This window comes from Aythya ferina, assembly GCF_964211825.1.
Source record: "Aythya ferina genome assembly, chromosome: 22".
Taxonomy (NCBI): domain Eukaryota; kingdom Metazoa; phylum Chordata; class Aves; order Anseriformes; family Anatidae; genus Aythya; species Aythya ferina.
Window position 1 is genome coordinate 5,609,849 of NC_140320.1, and position 14,609 is coordinate 5,624,457.

Consider the following 14,609-nt stretch of genomic DNA (forward strand, 5'->3'; position numbering starts at 1 on the left):
TCTTGTTCCCATACTTTTCTTCCCTGGGGCATTAAGGCATTTGCATTAATGATTTGCATGTCATTACTTTTGCAAATAGCTACAGTCCTCTATAAACGGATTCTATGTTCTACTAATTTTCTGTTTTCCAGTGAAAACACTCATCAGCCAGCCTGATAGACACACCATGCATCACACAAAACAAGCACGAAACTGAGCAAACCTGACACGAGCCTGGGAACCCATGGCACGATTCCAAAGGCAGGCTTAGATTGATAAGGAAGATCTAATGCAGTTAGGAATGCTTCCAGCAGTGTATAGATTTTTCTGCGTGTTATTTTATCGTCAAAGCCAAAATGCTGTCTTGGAAGGTTGAAATCTTCTGGCTACACCTGGAAAATACAACACAAATACCCTGCTGTGAGAAGGTGCTATCTCTGAGGCTTGTTCTAGTTTTGATAATGACATTGTCACCCAAAGGGATGCACTCGTGCTAACAGCAGCAGCATTTCCTATTCACATGGAAGCACTACCACAGAAAATATGAAAACCCACAGTGTATTTCACAGAACCCACACAAACAGCTCCCAGACAGCAACCCTCTCTGGCCCAGTCTACTGGAACAGAACTCAGGCTTAGCAATGGGAAGTTCTACCTGCCCTTTACTGGAGCAGCCAGAACAGCTGATCAGCATGAGTGTGTCAGTTGCTTGTTATTTTCAGCTCTTTTGAAATATATAATTTTACAATTAAAAATATAATTTTAAAAATATGATTCTTATACACACCCCAAAAATAAAAATTCACAATTTGAAAAACATCAGTCCATTCCACCAATTACTATTTAATGGGGTGTCTCTACATTCCTGAACACCAAACTCCAAATTCCTTTCAGCTCAAAATGTAATAAAATTATACTCTCATCAGTGCTGACACACTGAGCAGCAGCAGGGCAAGGATGTCAGAGAGAAAAACAAGAAGAGAGAACAGAACATCACTAAAGCAGGTTGTTGGAGAAAAGAGCACAATTACTGGATCAAGAAAACTGGCTGGATGCATTAAATAACAGACCCCAATACTCACTCAAGGAATCTCAGGAAAGGAGATGTTTTGCCACCTATGTCCTGCTCTAACGAGGCCAACCCAGTCTTGGTTTCGACTGGAATTTCCTTCTGCAACCAGAACAAAAACTTCCCAGCCCTTGCCTGAAGCAGTCTAGAGCACAGTTCACATGTGATAGAGGTTCTTTCTTTTTTTTTTTTTTTTTTTTGGCGCAGTTCTCGGAAGCGGGAAGGAAGCAGCAGGCCCACAATCCTTACTCCCATTACCAGCCTGCTGCACCCACCTCTCTCACGTGGCTTTTAACACTTTCCATAAGGAGGCTGGCAGGCTGCAGGAAGGTCTCACAGTCCTGATAAGCACGCAGATAAAGACAGCAGAAAACTATCAGTTAGGACTTCAAGTACATAACCTATATGTGCTCTGGCTCATTGTTTAGCTCTTTATATACCCTCAATTCTGCAGGGTAGTAATTTCCTTTTTCTTCCAGCAAATTCTCAGTGGCATCCTGATACCCCCTGACCCCATCATTGAATTCTTTTTGCCTCCAAAGTTCTTCCAAGCCACTCTTACCATCCCTGCTTTGCCACTCGGTTTTCCCCTTCCTCAAAGCAGTGCTCCCTCCCACTACTTGCAGGCAGGTTTTTTCCATGCCCTAAACTTTCCACATCCTGAGCCTTCGGGGCCCAACAACCTGCTCAAGCCACCATTTGGGGCCGACTGAGGCACGTTCTTTGGGAGCGGCAGGAGACAAATTCAGTCTGTGGGAACTAAATATGTAGACACCACAAAATTGCTGGCACTCTGACAGCGACCAGACTACGCAGCACATATCCACAGGTTCACAGGAGATTTCTGTATGGTGGCAGAGTATTTGTAGGGTAATAAATGCCTCAGAACTGGGCTGGGCTTCTGGGAGCAAGGGAAGCACAGACGCTGAGTGGCACAGGTCAAAGAATCAGGCAAGGAGCTAGAAAATTGCAAGGCAGCGTGAAGGTTTGGGACATGCTCCAAGGCAGCGTCCTGACGTGCCCCGTGTTACAGAAATCCCTCCTGGAATCAATGCCCAAATCTCCCAACCTCACACTCCGCAGGATATAGCCTCAGAAAAAATAGGGCATGCAGTTTAAGAGGGAATCAGCAACAGAGCACTGAATAAAGACTTGGAAAAAAATAAAACTGACCACAGCCTGGAGCAGTCTGAACTCAGCTCAGGTGCTGGGAGCCCTGACAAGCCTCAGAGAAGGAGTTACGCCATTTGGGCTTTTCAGACATACACAAACCAGGAGGCTGAGCTTTGCTGTTTATCGATGTATAATGCAAGAACAGAAAGTAGGTCAGCACGAATATCTCAAAAATGAAGAAAACTACCTGCCAGTCCCTTCCTCGGGGGCGGGCTTGATGCATCTGGGCACCAGCAGAGAGGAGTTTTAGAGTGAAAAAACAGAGCAACTGCTCGAGCCTGAGGCTGTAATGGACTCCCCCAGACTAGGTCAAGTAGCAGTGCAAGTAAGCGAGCGCTCAGGGAAGAAGAGGAGGATGTTCACACCTAGGTTCCTGGGGGCCCCAGGCAGAGGCACGCTGCCAGCTCTGGGTGCTCTTACTGCCTCAAAAAGTCAACCCAACGTAGAGCAAAGCAGTGATCACACCATCAGATTCAGCACAGGCACACACAGCTTTAAGCTATTCTTCCTGAGCGTCCTACATAACAAACCCAAACAAATTAAGGAATGAGTAATGAAGAGGTAGGAGGTGGCAAGGCTTGTTTTGGTTCAGGAAAGGATTCCCATCCCTTGCTTGGAATCTAAATTAGATTCAATTTAGATTAGAGTGGGGCAAGGCCAAATCCCCTTGATGAATGAGTTGCTGCAGTAGATCACTTGTATTTTGTAGCCATTTTTCAATGCATTTATTTTTTGTCTCTTGCTTCTACTTTTGTTTCTGATATTATCAGCTTCATGCCATGCCCTCCCCTGTTACTCTAGGTTATGGTAACCCTTATGATCTCTCTCAATAAGGGAAGAACTAATTTGTCGTCTAGTGAAGAGAGAATGTGTGCTTGGGCTGATAAGTGGATTATCTCCATAAACATGCTTTATAATGCAACGATACCACACGCTCACAAAGACAAAGGAATTAATCACAGCTAGTGATGTGCCATCCCAAGGTAAAAGCTCCCTCTCCTGCCTAATGTGCTAGTATTGCAGCCAGGTTTTGTTCTGAAGGGAAAAAAAAAAACAACAGGAGAAATGCACAAAAGAAAATGCATATTCACGCTTACCATGACTCTACAGAAGGCTCTGCTCACCTAATGGACTTTGTAAGGTCACAGCAGGAGGCAGCCGTATGCCCAGGCCAGATGTCCAATTGCAAGCAACACGTTTCACACAGACAGCACTTCTCCAGTTTTGAAAATCAAACCACATGATGGGCAGCTTTGAAGATTCGGAACTTACCTTTAGATTGCAAATAACTGCTGACAGAGCGATGTACATTGCACTGCATGAACAGAACAATTTACAAAGCGAAAACTTCAGCTAAAAAGTAGGCAAGTAACATAAGTAACAGTAAGCAAGAAACATAAAAAGAGAAACTACATCAGGAAATGCAGCACTGAGGACACCACAAGCTAATGCAAAAAAAAATGAACAAAGGAACTTTAATGTGCACATTTGAGGGAACCAGGAGAATGCTTTACACAAACAGCACAGGAACAGTGCTGGCTGCAGAAGCAGAGTCCATCTACCCCCGACAACTCAGGAATGTCGAGGCATTATCTGGTTGGCTTGCTGCAGTAAGGGCTTGTAATTTTGTTCTGATGCTCTCCATCTCAAAGATTACTGTGTGAGATATCAATGGTATCAGCTGAAACGTTCAGTCCTTACTATCTCCCTCTCAGGAGAAATCAAGAAAGCACAGCTACCTGTACTTAAAATGGGTACTCTGCTCCTCACTAGACTGAAACTCTTTAGTCTCTGACTCATCTCCATAAGGAAACCAAGCATAAGCAAATCAGACACTGATCCAGAACAGCGAACCCGGTAGACATTTATATGCTCAAGAAGGCCACCTTCTTAAACAGGAAAGAGATTCATTTATTTCAGACTTGTCAAGAACTGATTTACAACTTGCTCTTGCTGGGTAATAGGGTTTGTGTAAACCAAAACCAAAGGCCATCGCTGACACTTCCTGCAGGAGGTTGGGAGTGCTGAAAGCCATCTGTGTGCACTGCACATGGCACAGCTCCTGGGAATTGGGCCGATTCACCTAGAAACCCTGGACACATGCCTGGCTTTCCTCTCACACTGAACATTTCAGCAGTGCCACTCCATCAGCCAAATGATTTGGCTTGCGGAACTTTTTACTGGCAAAAAATACATCCAGATATTTCATAGAATAAATTATTGCCAGCTGCCAAACTAGATGTTTTATACTAAATTAGAGCTCTATCACAAGAGACACAATCGTACGGGCAGTTACCACAAAAGCATGAGGCAGCTGGTAACAACCAGGGATGTGTCCAAAGGCAAATGGGAAACGGTACTGACCAACAGCATGTAGGAAACAGAACTGGAATGCTCTTCAAAGTCAATGTGCTACTTGAAGCCACCATAAGGGATAAACGTACCTTGGTTTCATGGAGTCTGTGGAGCAAGACAAAAACTTAAAGGTAATTCAGAGCAGGAGACTGAATCCAGTTGGTGAAACCTCTGCTTAGAGGGCCAGCCTGTCGTGGCTAGGCTTTAATTGCGTAGTTAAGCACCTAAGGTGACTTTGGAGGAAAGAGCATAAGTCAGCATGAGGATGATATAGCCTTGTGATGTGGTCCCAGTTTCCCCTGTTGGATCAAAATTAGACTGCTGTATTTCATTGGTCCAACTCCTTATGCAAGTATCCTCATTTTTGTCTCTTTCTTAGAGAACCCAATTTCACAATGGGCAGCTGCAAAACCACTAAGCTTTCTCTTTTTTTTGTACTTATCTTTTGCTTAAACATGCTACCTCTTGCAGAAATCAGTCCATTAATCATTCTGGTGAGAAGAAATCACAGAATTGCTTTTCAGAGTACAAAACAGTTCCCACAGGAGTGGTAATTTATTACAACTGGTTTCCTTACGATGCTATTTTCCCTTTCTCAACTTTTGTGGACCTCACAAAACTGTTTCGCTCTTGGATTTTAGTCTTTTCTTTTCCTACTAGTATAACATATAATTTATCCTTTCTGATGTTTAGTTTTATGTGCATTTTGTGACAAAAAGACACTCATTTTGCAGTGTCACTTCAGCAGCTGAATAATACACTCCAGGATGATACTGCAAGACAATAATATTTGAATGCAATGCTGATTTTCTGCGATAACCTAATAGAGATGATTATTGTCCCAAGCAGCTTTCTTGAATGGATGCTTTAAATCTTCTGAAATTATTAATCCTAAAATACGTTATGTTAAAGAGTAATCTAATTTCAAGTGATGCAGTAGCATAAATTTCTATATGCTCTGATTACAAAACCTTCTTTTTCCAGATAGTGGAAATTTTCAAGGTCCTGAAATAGCTATAAAGGAGGTATTATTACGTGCATGTGAACTATCAAAGTATCAGGCTTCGCTTCCATGGAAGAAAATACTAACTCATGTATTTTAATTTTCCATGATTACATTTTTCTTCAGAGACACATTTTGGAAGTTTTCTAGTCATTCCTAATGCATTATCTGTCTATAGTGTCCTGGCTGCCCAAATTGCACCACAGTTTAAAACAATTACAAAGATCAAGTTTACTACTGCCAGCTAAAAAGCAGGTGGATAGTGTCCAACAAAACCCCAAGTCAGTAACTAAGTTCTGCACGTTTCCAAATTTAAATTCTCATCAGCATCAAGGATGCAAAGTTCTCAAGTAAAATGATCATTATGGCACCAAGCACCTTAAATCTCATCATAAAACAGCTCTCACATTAAGCAAACCAGAGCATGGCTGTTTCCATGGCTTTTAAGGCACCTCCTGGAATCACGATCCCAAAATGCTGCACATTCCTCTACTACCAGTTCTCTACACTCAGATGGTTTCACAGCTCATCTACACCCTTGAAAAGGAATAAAACTGTCCAGTCAGAACCAAACTGAATAATAATTAAAAAAGCTGATTGACTCCATCTTTTATTATAATCCATATCAACTGCCTAAGTGCCTGATTAGCTGAGAGGGCAAGCTATACAGACGTTCTGGAAACCAACCTATTTATCATTTGCATTTAAGCAATTCTTTCATATTTGCAAAGTGCTACGCAAATACCAATTACCGCTGTGATGCAGCAGAGCTTATTATCACAAGCACAGTGCTGACGTGGCTGTGCTGCTTCCAGCTCTGGAGCTGGCTCATTTGCCAGCAGCCCCAGCCCTGCCTGCCTCCTGTTGCAGGGTATGGTTACGCTTCCACATCCATCTCCATCACGTCGCCCTGGAAAAGCGCCAGGAAGCGGCAGGCACAGTACAGCGAGGTACACGACACATCACAACGCATCAGAACTGACTTCTGAAGCAGGAAGCTGGGTTTGAACACTTCACCTGTGCCCCGTCTGTGAGCTGCAGGTACCTGCAGAGAGGCTGCACAGCAGCGCGGAAGGCGTGATACAGCTCATTTGACAGGATGCTGTAACCATCCCCTGCTTTGCCCGTCTCCTCACAGGCTTACCGAGATCATCAGCAGGTGTTGCAGGGCACAGTCCCTCACTACAGCATCTCCTAGAGCTTTGCTGGCTTTGGAGTCATCCCTCCTATGAGCAGAGAAAGATGAGGAGCCTTTGGTGCTTCTTCAAGGACAGACCCGATCTCCCCAGCCCTGGGAGCCACCTGGGGCAGACTCACTACCAAGATGCCCCAGTTTGCTTTCCCTCTCATTAAAAGCAGAGATCTTTTCGAGATATTTCATCTTTTTTTGCGTGTTTATATTAGCATTAAGCTTATCTGCATGTAGCTCACAACAGACCTCAGCTCCTACCTGCTTACTTGTCATAAAACATTGCGTACTGAGCATGGTTCGGGTGACCTGGGCAGCTTTTCCTTCCTAGTTAGCTTGTTCACAAATCCTCTCACCCCAGATGCATTCAAAATAATTGACTCTCGAAGCAAAACTTGATAGGACATGCAAGAGCCACTCTTGGTAAAAATCACTATTAGCAGCAAATCTTTCCATGGCAAATTGACGTGACAGGCTGCAGCTCACTTGCTAGCACAATGTGTTAGAAGGAAGCCCAAGGACCACCCGTGCCAACACCTGTGACTAATTCATACATGCCCAGACACAAAAGCCAAATCCTAACAGAGTGCACACTTGGAAAATACTTGTTTCATTATTTAAAACGTGTCACCTGCCCTCATCAATATGCATTTGTTCCTATGGACAGGATTCATCTCCACTAAAAGCTAGGTATTTCATCTGAATTATTCTTCCAGGCTCCTCCTCTCTGCAGGCAGAGAACAGCACGCCTCTACAGGGTAATCATTATCTCATATATGCTTAACACAAATGAAACGAATTGCTGTCTGGAGGTGCTTCCTTCTTCCCTTTGGCTATACAGACAATCCGAGTGACTACTGTAGCCCCGGCGTTAAATTAGATGAGCTGTATCTCGTCCTAAGCAATTTTATAGTATGAGATCCTATTAAGTTTTGCAGCTGTCAAGCAAATTACATGATGAAGGGGCACAAATCAAGCAAGCAGAAAGCTCGGGTCTCTTTGTTCCCAGGGACCTTACTGCTGCTATTGATTTTCCTAGGAGAGCTCTCGGGTTGTGGCACAGCCTGACGTCCCTAACAAACCGCTCTGCACCACTCCACAGGGCGCTGCTGCAGGTCTGCCCGGCTCCCTGCGAGCCTGCGGTGGCAGCCAGCAAACAAAACGGGTGAAAACACCAAACGGGGGCTGTGACATCGTGAGCAAGTCACCACAGTGCCAGAAGAGCACTCCAGGTTTCCTGGTTGATTTATTGCAATGCTGTGACTCAGTTTCTCCATCTACAGAGTAGAGATGATACTCCTGGCCGCCTTTGTCAAACATTATTAGATTTATTGGTGGAAAAAACAATCCTAGCACAGAGTGGACACAGGTGACTCACTGCTGAGGGGTATTTGTCAACCTTTAAGAAGTCCCTGCAACCTTCAGGGGCCTTCCTCAAGCAGAGCACAGTAAATAACAAAGTACCTCAGACAACTTACCAAAGGAGGTCTACAGGGGAAAAAAAAATCAAACTCAGCTAGCATCTTCTATTGAAGATAACATTTTGAAGCTCTTAAATATAAATGCTTCACCAAAACAAGACTACAGAACACTTCAGTAGATGTTACATCAAACAACACCGTACAGTCTTTGTGAAGCGCCTTTACAAAATGCTAACCATGCTGTCCTGAGTGACTTCCAAAATCAAAAGGACCACGAGGAGAAGGAAATTCAAAAATGATGTGAACATCGTGTCTATGCTTCCATGCCATCAGGCCTAGAATCCCATCTTCTTTCTCTCCCAACAATGACTAATACTTCACAAACTCCTAAGTGCTGCACAGAATGGAAACAAGTTTTATATAGAAACTACTGGTGACAGAGTACAAAGCCAGAGACTGTATTACTTGAGCAAATATTACCTAGTCATTATTTCTAATCAGAGCATCTATTGTCAGCCTATTTCCTAATTAATTTAGAATCACAGAATGAATGAAAAATGCCTTCAGACAAAGCCCTCTGCCTGTGTTACTAATAAAGATAGCACTATGTCAGGAAGCAGAAAGTAGCAGCCGTGGTCCCAATTCCAAACAACATTCACACGTGAACTTATTTTAAATATCCTGAACACAGCATTAATTGAATGAGGGCCTAAGTCACTTTATATAAAAACCAGTTAGTCACTGAACGTGGCTGCCTTAATTCCCTGCTGGCTTCCCTGAGCCACATGGCCCCAGGAACACATCTCCAGTCCTGTAACTTTCTGGATTTCCTACTGAACTGACTTTACAGCGATTTGCATCGAATGAGCGGTTGGACTGGTTCTCGGCAGCAGCCAAGCACCATCCAGTGTAAATCACAGTCAAGGGCATTTTCCCAAGAGGGAAGTAGGTGAAAGGTACGGCTCCATTTTCTGACAGCACCAGCTGTCCCAGGACCGAGGGCGCGAGGTGAAACTGCCCACGCACGGGGACGCGCTCAGCACTGCTGGAAGGGAGGCGATGGCAGTGGCACAGGCAGCGGCAGAGAGCCTCGCTTGTGCTACTTTCATGGAAAGCTCCAAGGAGAGCACGGCCACCTTCCTCTCTCCATGCCCATTCCTCCCTCTGATGCCACCAGCACACCTGTACCAATCTGCAGCATGCAAAGCTCCAGACGGAGCTAAGTGGCAAGGGAGTTTTTTCATCGTGACTTTCTGCCTTGTGGCAGAAGCACAAGTAACGTAGGAGAGCAGCGTATAACCAAAAGGGGCTTCCAGAAAGCTGGGCTTTCACAAACCGCTGAGAAACTGCTCTGGGAATTTCTTACTCTCACCAAGCTCCTTTGTCATGCTACGACACCAACACCGGCACTTTCTTTAGCTCTGCACTTTACCTTTCAGATTGCTCACTGCCGACCTGACCTGCGGTGTCTCAGAGCACCTGGTGACTGATCCTACACGTGCAGAGCCCAGTGCAGGACCAAGGCAGAGACACCGGTGGTGAAGGCACAGAGACTGGGCCAAGCCCCTTCACATGCCTTTGACAAATATGAAAACAAGTTTTTCTTGATCCTAAGTATTTTCAGTCCGAGGCCAAGTGCAAGGTCTGCAGGGGTTAAGATTTCACACTGCTCTGGGTTGCACATAAGCCCATGTGATTTGCAAATTCCACAGGCAAAATGCTGTTTTCAACTTCGTATCACAGCTCAAACATCTCCGTTGTGTAACACCCTGAACTATTTCAAGACCATTTTCTATTTCACCCTGTAAGCCTTCTCTGAATTTTGCTGCAGCACACAAACATAGCCATTATTGCTAAAGAACAGAGTTTTACAAGGAAATACAAATGAAAAATGAAATGCATACAAATTCTCTGAAATCTTTCTAAAGGTATGAACAATTGAGTAGAGGAAGCTCTTCCTCCTTACCACCTTTTAAAGTGGAAAAGGAAAGAGGGAGACACAACATTCTCTATTAAATGCTTCAGTAGATTCCTACCTTATCTGCTGGTGCTGCTCTCTACAATCTACAGAAATGAAAAAACAGTTTAAAATAGTCATCTTAAAACACAGTTCACTCTTATCTTCCACTAAGCTGCTGAAGCCTCCAATTTTCAATGTCCATTTCAACTATTGGCAATTTCAACTTTGCTTCCTTCCTGCAGATCTGCTAGCACAGTTCCTGATGGGAATACCAAACACCGAGGTCAATCTGCATCAGAGCACTGGTCGCCGGCTGTCAGGTCTTGTAAACCATGAGCCATCACTTCGTCAGTCTCAGCCTTCGGCTTTGCAAGCTGTGACTAAAGATCCTGACTTGCTCTGCTAGCAGCTGTTGCAAGCTGTGAGGCAGCATCTTGGCATTCTCAGCTGAAACACTCACCACTTCTGTGCTCACAAACTGTCATTTTCTGTTAGCAGAACTCCTGGGTGACGTGACATCAATGTAAGGACATCACAGCATTAAAAAAAATAATAATAAAGAAAAGAAAAGAAGATCATCTGTCTGAGCAACCTGCATTCAACCAACTGACTCATTTTTAATCACTTTCCAATAGAGGTCATCCAGACAGTAAACAGCTGGCTGTGGCACCTTAGCAGCCTTACAGTGAGAATTATCTCGCTAATCAACATCAAAGCCTGCTGTATCGGCTGTCAGTTACTGTACAGTCACGTTAGTCCAATGACCCACTTTTTATCATCAAAAAAGCAAAAGCCCCACGTTTTCTGTGCAGAAGAGCATCTTGCCATTGCCCACTAAGAGCGACTTCTGGCAAATAATGGTCAACCCCCTTCCAGAGGCTGTGCTGGACCACTTGCTGACCACACAATGCTGCTTCTAGACTGAATTCTTTAGAAACACGTATGACACCTACTGTTTATTTTACAAGTGAAACTCTACCCCAAAGCTTTCTTTCCTATATTTGCATTGGTGCTTCAGGGTAAACGTGCCTTTGGGTTACTGACTTCTCTTCCCGAGTACCCACCTTTAGCTTCACATAGGCCCATACTCAGAGCACTCTTGATGGGGGAATGAGGTTGGATATGTTGTGCTAGAGGACTAGATTTGGACTGCAAACTGCAGGTTGGCTGTGCAGGCTCTAGATATACTGGTTTGGCAGATTAGACCAGCACATTAGAGAGCATTTTAAAAGGAAAAAAAGTTGGCCTGAGAAGGATGAGAGCACCAAGACAGCAACTGTTTGAACAAAAGACTAGAATTTACAAATTCCTGTAAATCATATAAGATTGCAAATGAAGCACTGAAAATATCAGCACATTTAAAAAAGAAGTTGTACTGTGCTTCTACACCAACTTCCAGATCATATTAACAACAATAAGAAGCAGGAAGATAAAACAGCAAGAGGAATAGCCAAGTTCTAGAACCCATCTTTCATTTGTGACTTTTTTTTTTCCTCAGAAGTCCTGCACCCCACCCCATTCACAAGAAACATGCAAATTCGTCTCATCTTTGTGAAATTTCCTTGGGCAGGGAGTTGCTAGTTCAGCAGATGACAGCATGCTGTGATTGTTAGCTAACTATTTCCAATAACCCATGATTTCTCCGGATACGTTAGAGGCACTCATGGCTTCTCAGTGACCCATGTGAAAATGTTTTGAATGAGCACATTAGAAAGTGACAGAATACAAATGACTGCATTGTTGTAGAAATCTGAGAAGCAACTCCCTAGCTAGAAATAATACGATCAGACACTTCCCGCAAGCCTAATTCTCTCTTCTTCAGAGGAAGTGAAGAAATAAATGATACATTTAAATGAATGTATGAAATGATGTATTTCATCTGTTGTTGTCTCATGTGCATACACAAAAGTCACCCCAGGAATATATTAGCTTCAAAACCCATAAGCTTAGGGCAATTCCTTTTATAAAACTGAGCTAAAACTTTCACTGAAACAGACTACATCAGTGGTGACTGTACCAGGTCCCTATGGATACGAAGCCAACATGGCACTTTTGAGTAAGGCAGACTACAGCTCACCATTTAAAGTGCCATCTTAGAAGCTGGAACCCGATCCTATTGGTTTTCAGAATTTCCTATTCACCTGTGATGAACAAAAAAGAAAAAAAAAAAAAAGCACAGAAATATACCTTTCTATAGCCTCCATAAACTACTACATAAAACAGAACATGCAGTTTGCCGATCATGACATGAGTGCTGTAGGCACTCAAAGAGTGGTTTATGGCCAGTGTTTACATTATCAATGTCCAAATACTGCCTGTGTTTTTAATTTGGCTTCTTCCATGTCTATGGAAGTATTTTGCTCATCACTGGTGGCCTGAGTTATTGTTTAGCATCTCTGAATTCAACAAAGAAGGAAAAGGGTAAGATTTAACACTGGCTTTTCCCTCTGCTCAGAGTTTTCCCTCTCCCTGAGTAAGGAAGCTAGGACTCCCCAGAACTTCCCATGAGGGAAGTTCCCAACCCAGAACATGTCCTCAGCCTAACAGCTGCCAGCCACTGGAGAGAGCTGGCTGCAAAGCCTCATTTTAAGGCTCTGACAGCACAAGGGAAGCCCACAACTCGTTTGGGTACCTGCCAGTGCTTGCCTAGCTCATCTGCAGTCCTATCCCACCTTTGGAAGATGATTTTAAAACCACAAAACCATCACCTGGAGTTCAGATTGCTCTATGTTTTTGCTTTATGTTTACATGACAAAACAAAAAGCCACAACACGCTTCTCTCTAGATAGAGAGAGGCCTGTATAGGACATTGAGACACACACACACTGTTCTCTGAAATCTCTGTTATTTTTGTTGCTGTGAAAGCAATGAATGAACAAGGAAAGAGCTAAGCACGGAGGCTGCTGCGCTCCCTCTGCTGGCCTTCCCTGGGCAAGCAGCAAGCTCCTACGCCCTGTGAAAGCAAACTCGAGCACAGATCTACCACCCCCACACTCCTGCATCTTTAGGTACTTCTCAAGCTGCATGCTGCTTTTTTGGTAATACACGCCCTAATCCATGCAAATTGTAAGGCGTTTAAATAACATTAAATAGTGTTATGAAAGGTATACACTGTCAAGAATGTAAATGAAAGCAAAACCGTTAAATTGTTTCTTTACTCCAGAAGTTTTTTTTTTTTTTTTTTTTTTTTTTTTTTTTTTTTTTTTTTACAAACACGTTCACCTTCCTGGCACAACCTGAACAGATTTAAGAATCTGAGCACACATACCGACAATGAGCCTGCAGTCTTCAGAGTACGTTAAGAAATACCTCGGTGTGTCAAATAACAGCAAAGTATTCTCCTGTTTGTCCTTCTGCAGCACCTGCAAGCAGACATTGCTTTAGAACAGAATCAAAATATGTCTTAATACTCCTGAAGACACAAGAGACAATATTTCAGAAGGGACACTCACTATTTCTTAGGCCAGCAGTTAGAAATCAGAGCAAAACACGTTTGTTTTACCTTTGAAATAGGGCTCAGCTCGGAGTGTTGAGACACGCTGGGAACCCACATGATGATTACAGCTCTGGCACAGGCACAAGTATATTCCTCTCTGGGCATGCCACATCTTGCCAAGCAAAGGGACAAGTGCTTCACCGGCAGGATTCAAGGGTGTCTATGCACTTGTCCAGCACTGCAGCCTGGCTTCTCACATGGGCTCCATTTCTGGCACTTTTTCACTGCAGGGCTAAACAACAAAACCCAAGAACATCAGTGCTCCCAACAGTGGGATCCTACCGTGTCCTACCGTGGTTTGTTGGTTCACAGGGAACAAGGAATTTGGCTTTTATAGCACTTCTTGTCTTTACTTTGTAATTCACAGGAAAATCAGCTATCCCTTCAGTGAAAAAAAATGAATAAAATTCTGGCCACAGAACTTTTAAACCATCACTTTTGTACTTTTAACTTGGAATCTCACTACACATTGTTTGTCAGCAGCAAAACCAGCTCAATACTTTGTGAATATTAAGCTATAGCACTGCCTACAGGCCTTTCCAGTTGAATTAACTTGCTATAAGACATACCTATAAGAAGGTGCATCGATGTAAGTATTGCATCCAGACAAAGGCACATGGAGAGCTTTCTTGCCAAGCACTTTCTAATTTGCATTCCTAGCATTTGTCCCCAGGCAAAAACGATTATGACTTAGAGAAATGTGAAACCCACCAAAATGACCCAGAAAACATCCTAAATCATGAATTATTAGTAAGAAGTATGAGGCATTTGTTTTTACAAGTCAGTGAACAGCAGGATATGATACACGCTCCTGTTTTCCATCTACCAGCTATTCCTTACTGCTGGATTGTAAATCCCAGTTCCCAGTTAAAAATTATAAATGAATAAGGTAAAGTTATGTTAGCCCTCTTATCTCATTTCCCAGCTTACCATCTTTGCTAATAGATCTGAAGGACAAGACAAC

At 43.4% G+C, this 14,609-nt stretch overlaps 1 long non-coding RNA gene across 1 annotated transcript in view; it reads right to left on the reverse strand.

The window, feature by feature from the left end:
• Nucleotides 1–3,367: 3,367 nt before the first annotated feature.
• LOC311422606 overlaps nucleotides 3,368–14,609 on the reverse strand; it is a 44,656-nt gene continuing 33,414 nt past the window's right edge. Inside the window, exons 6-10 of the long non-coding RNA XR_014685438.1 lie at nucleotides 13,652–13,877; nucleotides 13,418–13,561; nucleotides 12,227–12,290; nucleotides 4,666–10,652; nucleotides 3,368–3,536 (exon numbers count right to left, since the gene is read on the reverse strand). This is a non-coding gene — a long non-coding RNA (uncharacterized lncRNA). The remainder of the gene's footprint in view (nucleotides 3,537–4,665; nucleotides 10,653–12,226; nucleotides 12,291–13,417; nucleotides 13,562–13,651; nucleotides 13,878–14,609) is intronic.